We start from the raw sequence: 22,759 nt of genomic DNA on the forward strand, positions 1-22,759 counted from the left end.
TAAAACCTTCTGGTTAAACCACTGTGAACTCCATAGCCCTTCGAAGGGGCATTGATATTGTCTTTTTATTTTATTGCGATTTCCACCACTGTTCCAAGGGGCATTAATATTGTCTTTTTATTCCACTGCGGCCTCCAACACTCTTCCAAGGGTCATTGATATTGTCTTTTTATTCCACTGTAACCTCCACCACTCTTCCAAGGGGCATTGATATTGTTGTTTTATTCCACTCCGACCTCCACCTCTCTTCCAAGGTGCATTAAAACCATCTTGTTAAGCTACTGTGACCTCCAAGTCTCTTCCACCAAGCATTGATATTGTCTTTTTATTCCACTTCGACCTGCACCATTCTTCCAAGGGGCATTAAATTTGTCTTGTTAAGCTACAGTGACCTCCACATCTCTTCCACTGGGCATTGATATTGTTTTTAAATTCCACTGTAACCTCCACCACTCTACCAAGGGGCAATGATATTGCATTTTTATTCCACTGCGACCTCCACCACTCTTCCAAAGTGCATTGATATTGTCTTTTTAATCCACTTCGACCTTCACCACTCTTGCAAAGGGCATTAAAACCATCTTGTTAAGCTACTTTGACCTCCACGTCTCTACCACGGGGCATTAATATTGTCTTTTTATTCCACTGCGACCTCCACTACTCTTCCAAGGGGCATTGATATTGTCTTTTTTTCCACTGCGACCTCCACCACTCTTCCAAGGGGCATTTTTATTGTCTTCTTAATCAACTGCGACCTCCACCACTCTTAAAAGTGGCATTAAAACCGTCTTGTTAACCTACTTTGACATCCACGTCAATTCCACGGGTCATTGTTATTGTCTTTTTATTCCACTGCGACCTCCACTACTCTACCAAGGGGCATTGATATTGTCTTTTTATTCCACTGTAACCTTCACCACTCTTCCAAGGGGCATTGATTTTGTCTTTTTATTCCACTGAGACCTACACCACTCTTCCAAGGGGCATTGATATTGTCTTTTTAATTAACTGTGACCTCCAACTCTCTTCCAAGGGGCATTAAAACCGTCTGGTTAAACAACTCTGAACTCCACAGCTCTTCCAAGGGGCAATGATATTGTCTTTTTTTTTCCAGTGTAACCTCCACCACTCTTCCAAGGGGTATTGATTTTGTCTTTTTATTCCACTGCGATCTTAACAACTCTTCCAATGGGCATTGATATTGTCTTTTTAATCCACTGTGACCTCCACGTATCTTCCAAGGGGCATTAAAACAGTCAATTTAAACCACTCTAAACTACACAGCTCTTGCAAGAGGCATTGATATTGTCTTTTTATTCCACTGTAGCCTCCAACACTCTTCCAAGGGGTATTGATTTTGTCTTTTTATTCCACTGCCACCTCTACCACTCTTCCAATGGGCATTGATATTGTCTTTTTAATCCACTGCAACCTCCACCACTCTTCCAAGGGGCATTGATTTTATCTTTTTATTCCACTGCGACCTCTACCACTCTTCCAATGGTCATTGATTTTGTCTTTTTAATCCACTGCAACCTCCACCACTCTTCCAAGGGGCATTAAATCCGTCTTGTTAAGCTACTGTCACGGCCATGTCTATTCCACGGGGCATCGATATTGTCTTTTTATTCCACTGTAACCTCCACCACTCTTCCAAGTGGCATTGACATTGTCTTTTTATTCCACTGCGACTTCCACCTCTCTTCTAAGGGGCATTGATATTGTCTTTTTAATCCACTGCTACCTCTACCACTCTTCCAAGGGTCATTGACATTGTCGTTTTATTCCACTGCAACTTCCAACTCTCTTCCAAGGGGCATTAAAACCGTATTGTTAAGCTACTGTGACCTCCACGTCTCTTTCACAGGGCATTGATATTATCTTTTTATTCCACTGTAACCTCCACCACTCTTCCAAGGGGCATTGATATTGTCTTTTTTTTCCACTGGGACCTTCACCACTCTTCCAAGTGGCATTGATATTGTCTTTTTAATCCACTGCGACCTCCAAAACTCTTCCAAGGGGCATTAAAACCGTATTGTTAAGCTACTGTAACCTCCACGTCTCTTCCAAGGTGCATTAAAACCATCAATTTAAACCACTCTGAACTCCACAGCTCTTGCAAGAGGCATTGATATTGTCTTTTTACTCCACTGTAACCTGCAGCACTCTTTCAAGGGGCATTGATATTGTCTTTTTATTCCACTACGACTTCCACCACTCTCCCAAGATGCATTAAAAACATCTTGTTTAACTATTGTAACGTCCATGTCTATTCCACGGGGCATTGAAATTGTCTTTTTGTTCCACTGCAACCTCCACTACTCTTCCAAGGGGTATTAAAACCATCTGGTTAAACCACTCTGAACTCCACAGCTCTTCCAAGGGGCATTTGTATTGTCTTTTTATTCCACTCTAACCTCCAACACTCTTCCAAGGGGCATTGACATTGTCTTTTTATTCCACTGCAACTTCCAACTCTCTTCCAAGGGGCATTAAAACCGTATTGTTAAGCTACTGTGACCTCTACGTCTCTTCCAAGGGGCATTAAACCCGTCTGGTTAAACCACTCTGAACTCCACAGCTCTTCCAAGGGGCATTGATATTGTCTTTTTATTCCACTGTAACCTCCACCACTCTTCCAAGTGGCATTTATTTTGTCTTTTTATTCCACTGGGACCTCCACCACTCTTCCAATGGGCATTGTTAGTGTCTTTTTAATCCCCTGTAACCTCCACCACTCTTCCAAGGGGCATTAAAACCATCTTGATAAGCTACTGTGACCTCCACGTCCCTTCCACGGGGCATTGATGTTGTCTTTTTATTCCACTGCGACCTCCACCACTCTTCCAGGGGCATTGATATTGTCTTATTAATCCACTGCGAACTCCACCACTCTTCCAAGAGGCATTAAAGCCATCTTGTTATGCTACTGTGACGTCGACTTCTCTTCCAAGGGGCATTAAAACCATCTGGTTAAACCACTCTGAACTCCACAGCTCTTCCAAGGGGCATTTGTATTGTCTTTTTATTCCACTCTAACCTCCATCACTCTTCCAAGGGGCATTGACATTGTCTTTTTATTCCACTGCGACCTCCACCACTCTTCCAAGTGGCATTAAAACCACATTGTTAAGCTACAGTGACCTCCACATCTCTTCCACGGGGCACTGATATTGACTTTTTATTCCACTGTAACCTCCACTAATCTTCCAAGGGGCATTGATATTGTTTTTTTATTCCACTGCGACCTCCACCACTCTTCCAAGGGGCATTAAAACCGTCTTGTTAAATTACAGTGACCTCCACGTCTCTTCCAAGGAGCGTTACAACCGTCTGTTTATACCACTCTGAACTCCACAGCTCTTCCAAGGGGCATTATTATTGTCTTTTTATTCCACTGTAACCTCCACCACTCTTCTAAGGGGCATTGATATTGTTTTTTTATTCCAATGCGACCTCCACTAGTCCTCTAAGAGGCATTAAAGCAGTCTTGTTAAGCTACTGTGACCTCCACGTTTCTTCCACGGGGCATCGAAATTGTCTTTTTATTCCACTGTAACCTCCACCACTCGTCCAAGGGGCATTGATATTGTCTTTTTATTCCACTGCAACCTCCACCACTTTTCCAAGGGGCATTGATAATGCCTTTTTATTCCACTGCGACCTCCACCACTCTTCCAAGGCTCATTGATATTGTCTTTTTAATCCACTGCGACCTCCACCACTCTTCCAAGGGGCATTAAAACCGTCAATTTAAACCACTCTGAACTCCACAACTCTTGCAAGAGGCATTGATATTGTCTTTTTACTCCACTGTATCCTACAGCACTCTTTCAAGGGGCATTGATATTGTCTTTTTATTCCACTACGACTTCCACCACTCTCCCAAGGTGCATTAAAAACATCTTGTTTAGCTGCTGTAACGTCCATGTCTATTCCACGGGGCATTGATTTTGTCTTTTTATTCAACTGTATCCTCCACCACTTTTCCAAGGGGTATTGATATTGTCTTTTTATTCCACTGCGACTTCCACCTCTCTGCTAAGGGGCATTGATATTGTCTTTTTAATCCACTGCGACCTCCACCACTCTTCCAAGAGGCATTAAAACAGTCTTGTTAAGCTGCTGTGACATACACATCTCTTCCAAGGGGCATTAAAACCATTTGGTTAAACCACTCTGAACTCCACAGCTTTTCCAAGGGGCATTGATATTGTCTTTTTATTCCACTGTAACCTTCACCATTATTCCAAGGGGTATTGATATTGTCTTTTTAATGCACTGCGACCTAAACCACTCTTCCAAGGGGCATTAAAACCATCTGGTTAAACCACTCTGAACTCCATAACTCTTTCAAGATGCATTGATATTGTCTTTTTATTTCACTGTAACCTCCACCACTCTTTCAAGGGGCATTGATATTGTCTTTTTATTCCACTGCGACCTCGACCACTCTTCCAAGGGGCATTAAAACTGTCTTGTTAAGCTACTGTGACCTCCACTTGTCTTCCACGGGTCATTGATATTGTCTTTTTATTCTACTGTAACCTCCACCACTCTTCCAAGGGGCATTGATATTGTCTTTTTATTTCACTGCGACCTCTGCCACTCTTCCAAAGGGCATTGATATTGTCTTTTATTCCACTGTAACCTCCACCACTGTTCTAAGGGGCATTAAAACCGTCTTGTTAACCTACTGTGACCTCCACGTCTCTTCCACAGGGCATTGTTATTGTCTTTTTATTCCACTGCGATCTCCACCACTCTTCCAAGGGGCATTAAAACCGTCTTGTGAAGCTACTGTGATGTCCACTTCTCTTCCAAGGGGCATTGATATTGCTTTTTATTCCACTGTAACCTCCACCACTCTTCCAAGGGGCATTGATATTGTCTTTTTATTCCACTGTGACCTCCACCACTCTTCCAAGGTTCATTGATATTGTCTTTTTAATCCACTGCGACCTCCAACACTCTTCCAAGGGGAATTAAAAACGTCTTGTTAAGCTACTGTGACCTCCACGTCTCTTCCAAGGGGCACTAAAACCGTTTGGTTAAACCAATCTGTACTCCACAGCTCTTCCAAGGGGCATTGATATTGTCTTTTTATTTCACTCTAACTTCCACCACTGTTTCAAGTGGCATTGATATTGTATTTTTATTCCACTGTGACCTCCACCACTCTTCCAAGGGGCATTAAAACCGTCTGGTTAAGCCTCTCTGAACTCCGCAGCTCTTCCAAGAGGCATTGATATTGTCTTTTTATTCGACTGTAACCTCCACCACTCTTCCAAGGAGCATTAAAACCATCTTGTTAAGCTACTGTGACCTCCACGTCTCTTTCAAGGGGCATTGATAATGTCATTTTATTCCACTTTGACCTCCACCACTCTTCCAAAGCTCATTGATATAGTCTTTTTAATCCACTCCGACCTCCACCACTCTTCCAAGGGGCATTAAAACCGTCTTGTTAAGCTATTTTGACCTCCACATCTCTTCCACGGGGCATTGACATTGTCTTTTTATTTAACTGTAACTCCACCACTGTTCCAAGGGGCATTGATATTGTCTTTTTATTCCACTGTAACCACCATCACTCTTCCAAGGGGCATTGATATTGTCTTTTTATTCAACTGTAACCTCCACCACTCTTCTAAGGGGCATTGATATTGTCTTTTCAATACACTGCGACCTCCACCACTCTTCAAAGGGACATTAAAACAGTCTTGATAAGATACTGTGACCTCCACGTCTCTTCCACGTGGCATTGATATTGTCTTTTTATTCCACTGCGACCTCCACATCTCTTCCAAGGGGAATTGATATTGTCTTTTTATTCCACTGCGACCTCCACCACTCTTCTAAGGGGCATTGATATTGTCTTTTCAATACACTGCGACCTCCACCACTCTTCAAAGGGGCATTAAAATAGTCTTGATAAGCTACTGTGACCTCCACGTCTCTTCCAAGGGGCATTAAACCGTCTGGTTAAACAACTCTGTACTCCACAGCTCTTCAAAGAGGCATTGATATTGACTTTTTATTCGACTGTAACCTCCACCACTCTTCCAAGGGGCATTATAACCGTCTTGTTATGCTACTGTGACCTCCACGTCCCTTCCAAGGGGCATTGATATTGTCTTTTATTCCACTGTAACCTCCACCACTCTTCCAAGGGGCATTGATATTCTCTTTTTATTCCACTGTAACCTCCACCAATCTTCCAAGGGGCATTGATATTGTCTTTTTATTCCACTGCGACCAACACCACTCTCCTAAGGGGAATTGATATTGTCTTTAAAATCCACAACAATCTCCACCACTCTTCCAAGGGGCATTAAAACAGTCTTGTTAAGCTACTGTGACCTCCTCGTCTCTTCCCAGGGGCATTAAAACCGTCTGGTTAAACATTCTGAACTCCACAACTCTTCCATGGGGCACTGATATTATCTTTTTAATTCAATGTAACCTCCACCACTCTTCCAAGGGGCATTGATTTTGTCTTTTTATTCCACTGCGACCTCTACCACTCTTCCAATGGGCATTGATATTGTCTTTTTAATCCACTGCAACCTCCACCACTCTTCCAAGGGGCATTAAAGCCGTCTTGTTAAGCTACTGCCACGTCCATGTCTATTCCATGGGGCATTGATATTGTCTTTTTATTCCACTGTAACCTCCACCACTCTTCCAAGTGGCATTGACATTGTCTTTTTATTCCATTGAGACTTCCACCTCTCTTCTAATGTGCATTGATATTGTCCTTTTAATGCACTTGACCTCCACCACTCTACCAAGGGGCATTAAAACAGTCTTTTTAAGCTACTGTGACCTCCACGTCTCTTTCAAGAGGCATTAAAACCGTCTGGTTAAAACACTCTAATCTCCACAGCTCTTCCAATGGGCATTGATATTGTCTTATTATTCCACTGTAACCTCCACCACTCTACCAAGGGGCATTGATTTTGTCTTTTTATTCCACTGCGACCTCCACCACTCTTCCAATGGGCATTGTTATTGTCTTTTTAATCCCCTGCAGCCTCCACCACTCTTCCAAGGGGCATTAAAACTGTCTTGTTAAGCTACTGTGACCTCCACGTCCCTTCCACGGGGCATTGATATTATCTTTTTATTCCACTGCGACCTCCACCACTCTTCCAAGGGTCATTGATATTGTCTGTTTAATCCACTGCGAACTACACCACTCTTCCAAGGGGCTTTAAAACCGTCTTGTTATGCTACTGTGACGTCGACTTCTCCTCCAAGAGGCATTAAAACCATCTGGTTAAACCACTCTTAACTCCACATCTCTTCCAAGGGGCATTTGTATTGTCTTTTTATTCCACTCTATAATCCACCACTCTTCCAAGGGGCATTGACATTGTCTTTTTATTCCACTGCGACCTCCACAACTCTTCCAAGCGGCATTAAAACCGTATTGTTAAGCTACAGTGACCTCCACATCTCTTCCACGGGGCATTGATATTGTCTTTTTATACCACTGTATCCTCCACCAATCTACCAAGGGGCATTGATATTGTCTTTTTATTCCACTGTAACCTCTACCACTCTTCCAAGGGGCATTAAAACCGTCTTGTTATGCTACAGTGACGTCGACTTCTCTTCCAAGGGGCATTAAGATCATCTGGTTAAACCACTCTGAACTCCACAGCTCTTCCAAGGGGCATTTGTATTGTCTTTTTATTCCACTCTAACCTCCACCACTCTTCCAAGGGGCATTGACATTGTCTTTTTATTCCACTGCGACCTCCACAACTCTTCCAAGGGGCATTAAAACAAAATTGCAAGGCTACAGTGACCTCCACATCTCTTCCACTGGGCATTGATATTGTCTTTTTATTCCACTGAAACCTCCACCAATCTTCCAAGGGGCATTGATATTGTCTTTTTATTCCACTGCGAACTCCACCACTCTTCCAAGGGGCATTGATATTGTCTTTTTATTCCACTGCGACCTCCACCACTCTTCCAAGGCTCATTGATATTGTCTTTTTATTCCACTGCGACCTCCACCACTCTTCCAAGGGGCATTCAAATTGTGTTTTTAATCCACTGCGACCTCCACCACTCTTCGAAGGGGCATTAAAACTGTCTTGTTAAGCTACCTTCACCTCCACGTCCCTTCCAAGGGGCATTAAAACCACTCTGAACTCCACAGCTCTTGCAAGGGGCATTGATATTGTCTTTTTATTCCAATGTAACCTCCAGCACTCTTCCATGGGGCATTGATATTGTCTTTTTATTCCACTGCAACTTCCACCTCTCTTCCAAGGGGCATTAAAACCTTCTTGTTAAGCTACTGTGACCTCCGCGTCTCTTTCACGGGGCATTGATATTGTCTTTTTATTCCACTGTAACCTCCACCTCTCTTCCAAGGGGCATTGATATTGTCTTTTTATTCCACTGGGACCTTCCCACTCTTCCAAGTGGCATTGATATTGTCTTTTTAATCCACTGCGACCTCCACCACTTTTCCAAGGGGCATTATAACAGTATTGTTAAGCTACTGTGACCTCCACGTCTCTTCCAAGGTGCATTAAAACCGTCAGTTTAAACCACTCTGACCTCCACAGCTCTTGCAATAGGCATTGATATTTTCTTTTTACTCCACTGTAACCTACAGCACTCTTTCAAGGGGCATTGATATTGTCTTTTTATTCCACTACGACTTCCACCACTCTCCCAAGGTGCATTAAAAACATCTTGTTTAGCTACTGTAACGTCCATGTCTATTCCACGGGGCATTGATATTGTCTTTTTATTCCACTGTATCCTCCACCACTCTTCCAAGGGGTATTGATATTGTCTTTTTATTCCACTGCGACTTCCACCTCTCTTCTAAGGGGCATTGATATTGTCTTTTTAATCCACTGCGACCTCCACCACTCTTCCAAGAGGCATTAAAACAGTTTTGTTAAGCTACTGTGACCTCCACATCTCTTCCAAGGGGCATTAAAACTGTCTGGTTAAACCACTGTGAACTGCACAGCTCTACCAAGAGGCATTGATATTGTCTTTTTATTCCACTATAACATCCACCATTCTTCCAAGAGGTATTGATATTGTCTTTTTAAAGCACTGTTACCTCCACCACTCTTCCAAGGGGCATTAAAACCATCTGGTTAAACCACTCTGAACTCGATAGCTCTTTCAAGAGGCATTGATATTGTCTCTGTTTTCCACTGCGACCTCCACCACTCTTACAAGGGGCTTTGATATTGTCTTTTTATCCATTGCGACCTCCACCACTCTTCCAATGGGCATTAAAACCGTCTTGTTATGCTACTGTGACCTCCATGTCCCTTCCACGGGGCATTGATATTGTCTTTTTATTCCATTGCGACCTCCACCACTCTTCCAAGGGGCATTAAAACCGTCTTGTTAAGCTACTGTGACCTCCAAGTCTCTTCCAAGTTGCATAAAAACCGTCTGGTTAAACCGCTCTGAGCTCCACAGCTCTTCCAAGGAGCATTGACAATGTCTTTTTATTCCATTATAACCTTCTGCACTCTTCCAAGTGCATTGATATTGTCTTTTTATTCCTCTGCGACGTCTACGACTCTTCCAAGGGGCATTAAAACCGTCTTGTTAAGCTACTGTGACCTCCAAGTTTCTTACACTTGTCATTGATATTGTCTTTTTATTCCACTGTAACCTCCACCATTCTTCCAAGGGGCATTAAAACCGTCTTGTTAAGCTACTGTGACCTCCACGTCTCTTCCAAGGGGCATTAAAACCGTCAATTTAAACCACTCTGACCTCCACAGCTCTTGCAAGAGGCATTGATATTGTCTTTTTATTCCACTGTGACCTCCACCTATCTTCCAAGGGGCATGGATATTGTATTTTTATTCCACTGCGACCTCCACCACTCTCCTAAGGGGCATTGATATTGTCTTTTAAATCCACAACGATCTCCACCACTCTTTCAAGGGGCATTAAAACTGTCTCGTTAAGCTACTGTGACCTCCTCGTCTCTTCCAAGGGGCATTAAAACCGTCTTGTGAAGCTACTGTGACCTCCACGTCCCTTCCACAGGGCATTGATATCCTCTTTTTATTCCACTGCTACCTCCACCACTCTTCCAAGGGGCATTGATATTGTCTTTTTAATCCACTGCGACCTCCACCACTCTTCCAAGGGGCATTGATATTGTCTTTTTAATCCACGGTGAACTCCATGTCTCTTCCAAGGGGCATTAAAACCGTCAATTTAAACCACTCTGAACTCCACAGCTCTTCCAAGGAGCACTGGTATTGTCTTTTTATTCCACTCTAACCTCCACCACTCTTCCAAGGGGCATTGACATTGTCTATTTATTCCACTGCGACCTCCACCACTCTTCCAAGGGGCATAAAGACCATTTTGTTAAGCTACAGTGACCTCCACAACTCTTCCATGGGGCATTGATACTGTCTTTTTATTCCACTGTAACCGCCACCACTCTTCCAAGGGGCATTGATTTTGTGTTTTTATTCCACTGCGACCTCCACCACTCTTCCAAGGGGCATTAAAGCCGTCTTGTTAAGCTACTGTCACGTCCATGTCTATTCCACGGGGCATTGATATTGTCTTTTTATTCCACTGTAACCTCCACCACTCTACCAAGTGGCAATGACATTGTCTTTTTATTCCACTGCGACTTCCACCTCTCTTCTAAGGGGCATTGATATTGTCTTTTTAATCCACTGCGACCTCCACCACTCTACCAAGGGGCATTAAAACAGTCTTATTAAGCTACTGTGACCTCCTCGTCTCTTCCAAGGGGCATTAAAACCGTCTGGTTAAACCACTCTGAACTCCACAGCTCTTCCAAGGGGCATTGATATTGTCTTTTAATTCCACTGTAACCTCCACCACTCTTCCAAGGGGCATTGATTTTGTCTTTTTATTCCACTGCGACCTCCACCACTCTTCCAATGGGCATTGTTGTTGTCTTTTTAATCCACTGCAACCTCCACCACTCTTCCAAGGGGAATTAAAACCGTCTTGTTAAGCTACTGTGTCCTCCTCGTCCCTTCCACGGGGCATTGATATTGTCGTTTTATTCTACTGCGACCTCCACCACTCTTCCAAGGGGCATTGATATTGTCTTTTTAATCCACTGCGAACTCCACCACTCTTCCAAGGGGCATTAAAACCGTATTGTTATGCTACTGTGACGTCGACTTCTCTTCCAAGGGGCATTAACATCATCTGGTTAAACCACTCTGAACTCCACAGCCCTTCCAAGGGGTATTTGTATTGTCTTTTTATTCCACTCTAACCTCCACCACTCTTCCAAGGGGCATTGATATTGTCTTTTTATTCCACTGCAACCTCCACCACTCTTCCAAGGCTCACTGATATTGTCTTTTTATTCCACTGCGACCTCCACCACTCTTCCAAGGGGCATTCAAATTGTGTTTTTAATCCACTGCGACCTCCACCACTCTTCGAAGGGGCATTAAAACTGTCTTGTTAAGCTACCTTCACCTCCACGTCCCATCCAAGGGGCATTAAAACCTTCTTGTTAAGCTACTGTGACCTCCACGTCTCTTTCACGGGGCATTGATATTGTCTTTTTATTCCACTGTAACCTCCACCACTCTTCCAAGGTGCATTGATATTGTCTTTTTATTCCACTGGGACCTTCACCACTCTTCCAAGTGGCATTGATATTGTCTTTTTAATCCACTGCGACCTCCACCACTCTTCCAAGGGGCATTAAAACCGTATTGTTATGCTACTGTGACGTCGACTTCTCTTCCAAGGGGCATTAACATCATCTGGTTAAACCACTCTGAACTCCACAGCCCTTCCAAGGGGTATTTGTATTGTCTTTTTATTCCACTCTAACCTCCACCACTCTTCCAAGGGGCATTGATATTGTCTTTTTATTCCACTGCAACCTCCACCACTCTTCCAAGGCTCACTGATATTGTCTTTTTATTCCACTGCGACCTCCACCACTCTTCCAAGGGGCATTCAAATTGTGTTTTTAATCCACTGCGACCTCCACCACTCTTCGAAGGGGCATTAAAACTGTCTTGTTAAGCTACCTTCACCTCCACGTCCCATCCAAGGGGCATTAAAACCTTCTTGTTAAGCTACTGTGACCTCCACGTCTCTTTCACGGGGCATTGATATTGTCTTTTTATTCCACTGTAACCTCCACCACTCTTCCAAGGGGCATTGATATTGTCTTTTTATTCCACTGGGACCTTCACCACTCTTCCAAGTGGCATTGATATTGTCTTTTTAATCCACTGCGACCTCCACCACTCTTCCAAGGGGCATTATAACAGTATTGTTAAGCTACTGTGACCTCCACGTCTCTTCCAAGGTGCATTAAAACCGTCAGTTTAAACCACTCTGAACTCCACAGCTCTTGCAAGAGGCATTGATATTTTCTTTTTACTCCACTGTAACCTACAGCACTCTTTCAAGGGGCATTGATATTGTCTTTTTATTCCACTACGACTTCCACCACTCTCCCAAGGTGCATTAAAAACATCTTGTTTAGCTACTGTAACGTCCATGTCTATTCCACGGGGCATTGATATTGTCTTTTTATTCCACTGTATCCTCCACCACTCTTCCAAGGGGTATTGATATTGTCTTTTTATTCCACTGCGACTTCCACCTCTCTTCTAAGGGGCATTGATATTGTCTTTTTAATCCACTGCGACCTCCACCATTCTTCCAAGAGGCATTAAAACAGTTTTGTTAAGCTACTGTGACCTCCACATCTCTTCCAAGGGGCATTAAAAACGTCTGGTTAAACCACTCTGAACTCCACAGCTCTACCAAGAGGCATTGATATTGTCTTTTTATTCCACTATAACATCCACCATTCTTCCAAGAGGTATTGATATTGTCTTTTTAATGCACTGTGACCTCCACCACTCTTCCAAGGGGCATTAAAACCATCTGGTTAAACCACTCTGAACTCGATAGCTCTTTCAAGAGGCATTGATATTGTCTCTGTTTTCCACTGCGACCTCCACCACTCTTACAAGGGGCTTTGATATTGTCTTTTTATCCATTGCGACCTCCACCACTCTTCCAATGGGCATTAAAACCGTCTTGTTATGCTACTGTGACCTCCATGTCCCTTCCACGGGGCATTGATATTGTCTTTTTATTCCATTGCGACCTCCACCACTCTTCCAAGGGGCATTAAAACCGTCTTGTTAAGCTACTGTGACCTCCAAGTCTCTTCCAAGTTGCATAAAAACCGTCTGGTTAAACCGCTCTGAGCTCCACAGCTCTTCCAAGGGGCATTGACAATGTCTTTTTATTCCATTATAACCTTCTGCACTCTTCCAAGTGCATTGATATTGTCTTTTTATTCCTCTGCGACGTCTACGACTCTTCCAAGGGGCATTAAAACCGTCTTGTTAAGCTACTGTGACCTCCAAGTTTCTTACACTTGGCATTGATATTGTCTTTTTATTCCACTGTAACCTCCACCACTCTTCCAAGGGGCATTAAAACCGTCTTGTTAAGCTACTGTGACCTCCACGTCTCTTCCAAGGGGCATTAAAACCGTCAATTTAAATCACTCTGACCTCCACAGCTCTTGCAAGAGGCATTGATATTGTCTTTTTATTCCACTGTGACCTCCACCTATCTTCCAAGGGGTATGGATATTGTCTTTTTATTCCACTGCGACCTCCACCACTCTCCTAAGGGGCATTGATATTGTCTTTTAAATCCACAACGATCTCCACCACTCTTTCAAGGGGCATTAAAACTGTCTCGTTAAGCTACTGTGACCTCCTCGTCTCTTCCAAGGGGCATTAAAACCGTCTGGTTAAACACTCTGAACTCCACAGCTCTTACAAGAGGCATTGATATTGTCGTTTTATTCGACTGTAACATCCACCACTCTACCAAGCGGCATTGATATTGTCTTTTTATTCTACTGCGACCTCCAACACTCTTCCAAGGGGCATTGATATAGTCTATTTAATCAACTGCGACCTCCACCTCTATTCCAAGGGGCATTAAAACCGTCTTGTGAAGCTACTGTGACCTCCACGTCCCTTCCACAGGGCTTGATATCCTCTTTTTATTCCACTGTTACCTCCACCACTCTTCCAAGGGGCATTGATATTGTCTTTTTAATCCACTGCGACCTCCACCACTCTTCCAAGGGGCATTGATATTGTCTTTTTAATCCACGGTGACCTCCATGTCTCTTCCAAGGGGCATTAAAACCGTCAATTTAAACCACTCTGAACTCCACAGCTCTTCCAAGGAGCACTGGTATTGTCTTTTTATTCCACTCTAACCTCCACCACTCTTCCAAGGGGCATTGACATTGTCTATTTATTCCACTGCGACCTCCACCACTCTTCCAAGGGGCATATAGACCATATTGTTAAGCTACAGTGACCTCCACAACTCTTCCATGGGGCATTGATACTGTCTTTTTATTCCACTGTAACCTCCACCACTCTTCCAAGGGGCATTGATTTTGTGTTTTTATTCCACTGCGACCTTCACCACTCTTCCAAGGGGCATTAAAGCCGTCTTGTTAAGCTACTGTCACGTCCATGTCTATTCCACGGGGCATTGATATTGTCTTTTTATTCCACTGTAACCTCCACCACTCTACCAAGTGGCAATGACATTGTCTTTTTATTCCACTGCGACTTCCACCTCTCTTCTAAGGGGCATTGATATTGTCTTTTAAATCCACTGCGACATCCACCACTCTACCAAGGGGCATTAAAACAGTCTTATTAAGCTACTGTGACCTCCTCGTCTCTTCCAAGGGGCATTAAAACCGTCTGGTTAAACCACTCTGAGCTCCACAGCTCTTCCAAGGGGCATTGATATTGTCTTTTTATTCCACTGTAACCTCCACCACTCTTCCAAGGGGCATTGATTTTGTCTTTTTATTCCACTGCGACCTCCACCACTCTTCCAATGGGCATTGTTGTTGTCTTTTTAATCCACTGCAACCTCCACCACTCTTCCAAGGGGAATTAAAACCGTCTTGTTAAGCTACTGTGTCCTCCTCGTCCCTTCCACGGGGCATTGATATTGTCGTTTTATTCTACTGCGACCTCCACCACTCTTCCAAGGCGCATTGATATTGTCTTTTTAATCCACTGCGAACTCCACCACTCTTCCAAGGGGCATTAAAACCGTATTGTTATGCTACTGTGACGTCGACTTCTCTTCCAAGGGGCATTAAAACCGTCAATTTAAACCACTCTGTACTCCACAGCTCTTGCAAGAGGCTTTGACATTGTCTTTTTATTCCACTGTAACCTCCACCACTCTTTCAAGGGGCATTGATTTTGTCTTTTTAATCAACTGCGACCTCCTTCTCTCTTCCAAGAAGCATTAAAACCATCTTGTTTAGCTACTGTGACCTCCACGTCTATTCCACGGTGCCATAAAACCTTCTGGTTAAACCACTGTGAACTCCACAACTCTTCCAAGGGGCATTGATATGGTCTTTTTTTTCCACTCTAACCTCCACCACTCTTCCAAGGGGCATTGATATTGTCTTTTTATTTTACTGCGCCCTCCACCACTCTTCCAAGTGGCATTAATATTGTCTTTTAATTCCACTGCGACCTCAACCACTCTTCCAAGGGGCATTGATATTGTCTTTTTATTTAATTGGCACCTCCACCACTCTTCCAAGGGGCATTGATATTGTCTTTTTATTCCACTGTAACCTCCACCATTCTTCCAAGGGACATTGATATTGTCTTTTTATTCCACTGTAACCTCCACCACTCTTCCAATGGGCATTGATAGCGTCTTTTTATTCCACTGTAACCTCGACCACTCTTCCAAGGGGCATTGATATTGTCTTTTTAATCCACTGCGACCTCTACCACTCCTCCAAGGGGCTTTAAAACAGTCTTGAAAAGCTTCTGTGACCTACACTTCTCTTCCAAGGGGCATTAAAACCGCATGGTTAAACCACTCTGAACTCCACAGCTCTTCCAAGAGGCATTGATATTGTCTTTTTATTCAACTGTAGCCTCCACCACTCTTCCAAGGGGCATTGATATTGTCTTTTTTTTTTCACTGCGACCTCCACCACTCTTCCAAGGGGATTTGATAGTCTTTTTAATCCACTGCGACCTCCACCACTCTTCCAAGTGGCATTAAAACCGTATTCTTAAGATACGGTGACTTCCTCGTCCCTTCCACATGGCATTGATATTGTCTTTTTATTCCTCTGCGACATCCACCACTCTTCCAAGGGGCATTAATTTTGTCTTTTTAATCCACTGCGACCTCCACCACTATTCCAAGGGACATTGATATTGTCTTTTTATTCCACTGCGACCTTCACCACTCTTCCAAGGAACATTGATATTGTCTATTTCTTCCACTGTAACCTCCACCACTCTTCTAAGGGGCAATGATATTTTCTTTTTATTCCACTGCGACCTCCACCACTCTTCCAAGGGGCATTGATAATGTCTTTTTAATCCACTGCGACCTCCACGACTCTTCCAAGGGGCTTAAAAACTGTCTTGTTAAGCTACTGTGACCTCCACGTCTCTTCCAAGGGGCATTAAAACCGTCAATTTAAACCACTCTGAACTCCACAGCTCTTGCAAGAGGCTTTGACATTGTCTTTTTATTCCACTGTAACCTCCACCACTCTTTCAAGGGGCATTGATTTTGTCTTTTTAATCAACTGCGACCTCCTTCTCTCTTCCAAGAAGAATTAAAACCGTCTTGTTTAGCTACTGTGACCTCCACGTCTATTCCACGGTGCCTTAAAACCTTCTGGTTAAACCACTGTGAACTCCACAGCTCTTCCAAGGGGCATTGATATGGTCTTTTTTTTCCACTCTAACCTCCACCACTCTTCCAAGGGGCATTGATATTGTCTTTTTATTTTACTGCGCCCTTCACCACTCTTCCAAGTGGCATTAATATTGTCTTTTAATTCCACTGCAACCTCCACCACTCTTCCAAGGGTCATTGGTATTGTCTTTTTATTCCACTGTAAACTCCACCACTCTTCCAAGGGGCATTGATATTGTCTTTTTATTCCACTGCGACCTCCAACTCTCTTCCAAGGGGCATTAAAACCATCTTGTTAAACTACTGTGACCTCCAAGTCTCTTCCACGAGGCATTGATATTGTCTTTTTATTCCACTGCCACCTCCACATCTCTTCCAAGTGGAATTGATATTGTCTTTTTATTCCACTGCGACCTCCACCACTCTTCCAAGGGGCATTAAAACAGTTTTGATAATCTACTGAGGCCTCCACGTCTCTTCCAAGGGGCATTAAAACCGTCTGGTTAAACCACTCTGAACTCCACAGCTCTTCCAAGAGGCATTGATATTGTCTTTTTATTCGACTGTAACCTCCACCACTCTTCCAAGGGGCATTAAAACCATCTTGCAAAGCTACTGTGACCTCCACGTCTCTTCCAAGGCTCATTAAAACCGTCAATTCAAACCACTATGAACTCCACAGCTCTTGCAAGAGGCATTGATATTGTCTTTTTATTCCACCGTAACCTCCACCACTATTCCAAGGGGCATTGATTTTGTCTTTTTAATTCACTGCGACCTCCATCACTCTTCCAAGGGGCATTAAAACCGTCTTGTTAAGCTACTGTGACCTCCAAGTTTCTTACACAGGGCATTGATATTGTCTTTTTATTCCACTGTAACCTCCACCACTCTGCCAAGCGGCATTGATATTGTCTTTTTATTCCACTGTAACCTCCACCAATATTCAAAGGTGCATTGATATTGTCTTTTTATTCCACTGCGACCTCCACCACTCTTCTAAGGGGCATTGATATTGTCTTTTAAATTCACAACAATCTCCACCACTCTTCCAAGGGGCATTAAAACAGTCTTGTTAAGCTACTGTGACCTCTTCGTCTCTTCCAAGGGGCATTAAAACCGTCATGTTAAACACACCGAACTCCAAAGCTCTTACAAGAGGCATTGATATTGTCTTTTTATTCGACTGTAACATCCACCACTCTTCCAAGCTGCATTGATATTGTCCTTTTATTCCACTGCGACCTCCACCACTCTTCCAAGGGGCATTGATATTGTCTTTTTAATCAGCTGCGACCTCCACCTCTCTTCCAAGGGGCTTTGATATTGTCTTTTTAATCCACTGTGACCTCCACCACTCTTCCTAGGGGCATTGATATTGTCTTTTTAATCCACTGTGACCTCCACGTCTCTTCCAAGGGGCATAAAAACCGTCAATTTAAACCACTCTGAACTCCACAGCTCTTCCAAGGAGTACTGGCATTATCTTTTTTTCCCACGTCTTGTGCAGCTACTGTGACCTCCACGTCCCTTCCACGGGGCTTTGATATTGTCTTTTTAATCCACTGTGACCTCCACCACTCTTCCTAGGTGCATTGATATTGTCTTTTTAATCCACTGTGACCTCCACGTCTCTTCCAAGGGGCATTAAAACTGTCAATTTAAACCACTCTGAACTCCACAGCTCTTCCAAGGAGCACTGGTATTATCTTTTTTTCCCACTGTAACCTCTACCACTCTTCCAAGGGGCATTGACATTGTCTATTTATTCCACTGCGACCTCGACTACTCTTCAAAGGTGCATTAAGACCATCTTGTTAAGCTACAGTAACCTCCACAACTCTTCCATGGGGTATTGATATTGTCTTTTTATTCCACTGCACCCTCCACCACTCTTCCAAGGGGCATTGATTTTGTCTTTTTATTACACTGTGACCTCTACCACTCTTCCAATGGGCATTGATATTGTCTTTTTAATCCAGTGCAACCTCCACCACTCTTCCAAGGGGCATTAAAGCCATCTTGAAAAGCTACTGTCACATCCATGTCTATTCCACGGGGAATTGATATTGTCTTTTTATTCCACTGTAACCTCCACCACTCTTCCAAGTGGCATTGACATTGTCTTTCTATTCCACTGCGACTTCCACCTCTCCTCTAAGGGGCATTGAAAGTGTCTTTTTAATCCACTTCGACCTACACCACTCTTCCAAGGGGCATTAAAACAGTCTTGTTAAGCTACTGTGACCTCCACGTCTCTTCCAAGGGGCATTAAAACCTTTTGGTTAAACCACTCTGAACTCCACAGCTCTTCCAAGGGGCATTGATATTGTCTTTTTATTCCACTGTAACCTCCACCAATCTTCCAAGATGCATTGATTTTGTCTTTTTATTCCACTGCTATCTCCACCACTCTTCCAATGGGCATTGTTTTTGTGTTTTTAATCCCCTCCAACCTCCACCACTCTTCCAAGGGTCATTAAAACCGTCTTGTTAAGCTACTGTGACCTCCACGTCCCTTCCACGGGGCATTGATATTGTCTTTAAATTCCACTGCGACCTCCACCACTCTTCCAAGGGGCATTGATATTGTCTTTTTAATCCACTGTAAACTCCACCACTCTTTCAAGGGGCATTAAAACCGTCTTGTTAAGCTACTGTGACCTCCACGTCCCTTCCACGGGGCATTGATATTGTCTTTATATTCCACTGCTACCTCCACCACTCTTCCAAGGGGCATTGATATTGTCTTTTTAATCCACTGTAAACTCCACCACTCTTCCAAGGGGCATTAAAACCGTCTTGTTATGCTACTGTGACGTCGACTTCTCTTCCAAGGGGCATTAAAACCATCTGGTTAAACCACTCTGAACTCCACAGCTTTTCCAAGGGGCATTTGTATTGTCTTTTTTTTCAACTCTAACCTCCACCACTCTTCCAAGGGGTATTGACATTGTCTTTTTATTCCACTGCCACCTCCACCTCTCTTCCAAAGGGAATTAAAACCATATTGTTAAGCTACAGTGACCTCCACATCTCTTCCACGGGGCATTGATATTGTCTTTTTATTCCACTGTAACCTCCACCAATCTTCCAAGGGGCATTGATATTGTTTTTTTATTCCACTGCGACCTCCACCACTCTTCTAAGGGGCATTAAAACCGTCTTGTTAAGTTACTGTGACCTCCACATCTCTTCCACGGGGCATTGGTATTGTCTTTTTATTCCACTGTAATCTCCACCCATCTTCAAAGGGGCATTGATAATGTATTTTTATTCCACTGCGACCTCCACCACTCTTCCAAGGCTCATTGATATTGTCTTTTTAATCCACTGCGACCTCCACCACTCTTCCAAGGGGCATTAAAACCGTCTTGTTAAGCTATTGTGACCTCCACATCTCTTCCACGGGGCATTGATATTGTCTTTTTATTTAACTGTAACCTCCTCCACTGTTCCAAGGGGCATTGATATTGTCTTTTTATTCCACTGTAACCTTCATCACTCTTCCAATGGGCATTGATATTGTCTTTTTATTCAACTGTAAGCTCCACCACTCTTCCAAGGGACATTCATATTGTCTTTTTATTCCACTTCGACCTCCACTACTCTTCAAAGGGGCATTCATATTGTCTTTTTAGTCCACTGCGACCTCCACCACTCTTCAAAGGGGAATTAAAACCGTCTTGTTAAGCTACTGTCACCACCATGTCCCTTCCAAGGGGCATTAAAACCGTCAAATTAAACCACTCTGAACTCCACAGCTCTTGCAAGGGGCATTGATATTGTCTTTTTATTCCACTGGGACCTTCACCACTCTTCCAAGTGGCATTGATATTGTCTTTTTAATCCACTGTAAACTCCACCACTCTTCCAAGGGGCATTAAAACCGTCTTGTTATGCTACTGTGACGTCGACTTCTCTTCCAAGGGGCATTAAAACCATCTGGTTAAACCACTCTGAACTCCACAGCTTTTCCAAGGGGCATTTGTATTGTCTTTTTTTTCAACTCTAACCTCCACCACTCTTCCAAGGGGTATTGACATTGTCTTTTTATTCCACTGCCACCTCCACCTCTCTTCCAAAGGGAATTAAAACCATATTGTTAAGCTACAGTGACCTCCACATCTCTTCCACGGGGCATTGATATTGTCTTTTTATTCCACTGTAACCTCCACCAATCTTCCAAGGGGCATTGATATTGTTTTTTTATTCCACTGCGACCTCCACCACTCTTCTAAGGGGCATTAAAACCGTCTTGTTAAGTTACTGTGACCTCCACATCTCTTCCACGGGGCATTGGTATTGTCTTTTTATTCCACTGTAATCTCCACCCATCTTCAAAGGGGCATTGATAATGTATTTTTATTCCACTGCGACCTCCACCACTCTTCCAAGGCTCATTGATATTGTCTTTTTAATCCACTGCGACCTCCACCACTCTTCCAAGGGGCATTAAAACCGTCTTGTTAAGCTATTGTGACCTCCACATCTCTTCCACGGGGCATTGATATTGTCTTTTTATTTAACTGTAACCTCCTCCACTGTTCCAAGGGGCATTGATATTGTCTTTTTATTCCACTGTAACCTTCATCACTCTTCCAATGGGCATTGATATTGTCTTTTTATTCAACTGTAAGCTCCACCACTCTTCCAAGGGACATTCATATTGTCTTTTTATTCCACTTCGACCTCCACTACTCTTCAAAGGGGCATTCATATTGTCTTTTTAGTCCACTGCGACCTCCACCACTCTTCAAAGGGGAATTAAAACCGTCTTGTTAAGCTACTGTCACCACCATGTCCCTTCCAAGGGGCATTAAAACCGTCAAATTAAACCACTCTGAACTCCACAGCTCTTGCAAGGGGCATTGATATTGTCTTTTTATTCCACTGGGACCTTCACCACTCTTCCAAGTGGCATTGATATTGTCTTTTTAATCCACTGCGACCTCCACCACTCTTCCAAGGGGCATTAAAACCTTATTGTTAAGCTACTGTGACCTCCATGTCTCTTCTACGGTGCATTAAAACAGTCAATTTAAACCACTCTGAACTCCACAGCTCTTGCAAGAGGCATTGATATTGTTTTTTTATTCCACTGTAACCTCCACCAGTCTTCCAAAGGCATTGATTTTGTCTTTTTAGTCCACTGCGACCTCCATCTCTCTTCCAAGAAGCATTAAAACCGTCTTGTTTAGCTACTGTGACCTCCACGTCTATTCCACGTTGCCTTAAAACCTTCTGGTTAAACCACTGTGAACTCCACAGCTCTTCCATGGGGCATTGATATTGTCTTTTTATTCCACTGTAACCTCCATCACTCTTCTAAGGGGCATTGATATTGTCTTTTTATTTTACTGCAACCTCCACCACTCTTCCAAGGGGCATTAATATTGTCTTTTTATTCCACTGCGACCTCCACTACTCTTCCAAGGGTCATTGATATTGTCTTCTCATTCCACTGTAACCTCCACTATTCTTCAAGGGGCATTGATATTGTCTTTTTATTCCACTGCGACCTCCACCTCTCTTCCAAGGGGCATTAAAACCATCTTGTTAAGCTACTGTGACCTCCACGTCTCTTCCACGAGGCATTGATATTGTCTTCTTATTCCACTGCGACCTCCACATCTCTTCCAAGGGGAATTGATATTGTCTTTTTATTCCACTGCGATCTCCTCCACTCTTCTAAGGGGCATTGATTTTGTCTTTTTAATCCACTGCGACCTCCACGACTCTTCCAAGCGGCATTAAAACTCTCTGGTTAAACCACTCAGAACTCCACAGCTCTTCCAAGAGGCATTGATATTGTCCATTTATTCGACTGTAACTTCCACCACTCTTCCAAGGGGTATTAAAACAGTCTTGTTAAGCTATTGTGACCTTCACTTCTCTACCAAGGGGCATTAAAACCATCAAATAAAAGCACTCTGAACTCCACAGCTCTTGCAAGAGACAT

The sequence above is a fragment of the Phyllobates terribilis genome, unplaced genomic scaffold, assembly GCF_046119375.1.
Source record: "Phyllobates terribilis strain yellow unplaced genomic scaffold, ASM4611937v1 Scaffold_44__1_contigs__length_10104851, whole genome shotgun sequence".
In the NCBI taxonomy this organism is placed as follows: domain Eukaryota; kingdom Metazoa; phylum Chordata; class Amphibia; order Anura; family Dendrobatidae; genus Phyllobates; species Phyllobates terribilis.